This window comes from Camelus bactrianus, chromosome 26, assembly GCF_048773025.1.
Source record: "Camelus bactrianus isolate YW-2024 breed Bactrian camel chromosome 26, ASM4877302v1, whole genome shotgun sequence".
Classification (NCBI taxonomy): Eukaryota; Metazoa; Chordata; class Mammalia; order Artiodactyla; family Camelidae; genus Camelus; species Camelus bactrianus.
In genome coordinates this window covers 5,389,865-5,392,364 of record NC_133564.1, presented here as the reverse complement: position 1 = coordinate 5,392,364, position 2,500 = coordinate 5,389,865, and positions in this window count along the sequence as shown.

Genomic DNA, 2,500 nt, shown 5'->3' with positions numbered 1-2,500 from the left:
GGGCCCGACCGCCCCGACCCCAAGGCGGACGGGCGACTCCCCCGAGGGTCTTTAAACCTCCGCGCCGGGACGCGCTAGGTACCTGGAGAGGGCGAGGCGGGCGAGGCGGGGACGGCACGGACCCCCCCCACCAGCCCCAACCGCCGGCCACCGCGCCCCGACGCCGACCACCACACCCCAGCCACGGCCGGGGGTCCTCGCCGCCGCGGGCCCTCGACACGGGGCCACACCGGGCACCGGCCGGCCACCGCCCACGCCACCGAGTCCCACACGCCAACGCGTGCCGACGGCATCCTAAGCCCACTCCCCACGAGGCCGGGCGGAGAGGGCCCTCCCCCCGCGTCCCGACGACAGACCACCCTCCTTCCCACCTCCACACCCCCAACCCCCCAAGGCCCGGCAGGACCCCCAACCCGCACCCGCGTTCCCGGGGTCCCCCTTCTCGCCACGGGGGACGAGGGGGGGCCCACGACGGGACGCGGGCCACAAGCGGGCAGGGCGCCTCGGGCGCGTGGGGCGGGAACCGGGAGGCGAGGGGAGAGAGCCGGCCGGACGGGGAGAAGAGGCCCGAAGCTCGCTCGCTCGGGTGGGGGGAAAAGGCGAGAGGAGAGGCACGTGGCAAGGCGGGGCGGCGGGATCGGAGGAGCAAGAGGGCCCGACGACCGGCCCGGGGGAACCGGGTCCAGGGCGAGCAGCGGGAGGCGGCCACGGCCGGGAGGAGCGGCCGGCGCCGGAAAGACGAGGGCGCGGCGTGGGGAGGGGAGGGGGGCGGGCACGGCCCACAGAGCCCTCGGACCCGCCTCTCGGGAAGTGGCGGGGAGATCGGGCGGGAAGAGAGAGAGAGGGAGGGAGAGAGACACGGACGCCGGAGGCGCCGCGGACAGACGGCCGTCCGGCCGAGACCACGGGGTGGGGGCGCGCGGTGCCCAGGAGGAGGAGGGGGGGGGGACGGCGGGACGCGGGCGGGGGCGGGGGAAGGGAGGCGAACGAGAGCCGCCCCACAACCCCGTCCCTTTCACGCCAACCCGCCTGTTTCCCTCTCCCTCCCCTCCGGGACGACCGCCGGCCCGGCCCGGGCCCGGCCCGGCCCGGCCGCGTCACACCTCCGGACGCCCTCTCCTCCCTCAATCCCTCCCCCTCCCGTCCGACGGTCCCGCGCCGCACGGGGGGGGAAAGCTCGCGAGCAAGCGGGCGGGCGGGCGGGCGGGCGGAGGCGTCGGCGAGGCGCCCTCGCTTCGCTTCGCGCCGCTCTGCTGCTGCTGCTGCGCGCGCGTTAATGATCCTTCCGCAGGTTCACCTACGGAAACCTTGTTACGACTTTTACTTCCTCTAGATAGTCAAGTTCGACCGTCTTCTCAGCGCTCCGCCAGGGCCGTGGGCCGACCCCGGCGGGGCCGATCCGAGGGCCTCACTAAACCATCCAATCGGTAGTAGCGACGGGCGGTGTGTACAAAGGGCAGGGACTTAATCAACGCAAGCTTATGACCCGCACTTACTGGGAATTCCTCGTTCATGGGGAATAATTGCAATCCCCGATCCCCATCACGAATGGGGTTCAACGGGTTACCCGCGCCTGCCGGCGTAGGGTAGGCACACGCTGAGCCAGTCAGTGTAGCGCGCGTGCAGCCCCGGACATCTAAGGGCATCACAGACCTGTTATTGCTCAATCTCGGGTGGCTGAACGCCACTTGTCCCTCTAAGAAGTTGGGGGACGCCGACCGCTCGGGGGTCGCGTAACTAGTTAGCATGCCAGAGTCTCGTTCGTTATCGGAATTAACCAGACAAATCGCTCCACCAACTAAGAACGGCCATGCACCACCACCCACGGAATCGAGAAAGAGCTATCAATCTGTCAATCCTGTCCGTGTCCGGGCCGGGTGAGGTTTCCCGTGTTGAGTCAAATTAAGCCGCAGGCTCCACTCCTGGTGGTGCCCTTCCGTCAATTCCTTTAAGTTTCAGCTTTGCAACCATACTCCCCCGGAACCCAAAGACTTTGGTTTCCCGGAAGCTGCCCGGCGGGTCATGGGAATAACGCCGCCGCATCGCCAGTCGGCATCGTTTATGGTCGGAACTACGACGGTATCTGATCGTCTTCGAACCTCCGACTTTCGTTCTTGATTAATGAAAACATTCTTGGCAAATGCTTTCGCTCTGGTCCGTCTTGCGCCGGTCCAAGAATTTCACCTCTAGCGGCGCAATACGAATGCCCCCGGCCGTCCCTCTTAATCATGGCCTCAGTTCCGAAAACCAACAAAATAGAACCGCGGTCCTATTCCATTATTCCTAGCTGCGGTATCCAGGCGGCTCGGGCCTGCTTTGAACACTCTAATTTTTTCAAAGTAAACGCTTCGGGCCCCGCGGGACACTCAGCTAAGAGCATCGAGGGGGCGCCGAGAGGCAAGGGGCGGGGACGGGCGGTGGCTCGCCTCGCGGCGGACCGCCCGCCCGCTCCCAAGATCCAACTACGAGCTTTTTAACTGCAGCAACTTTAATATACGCT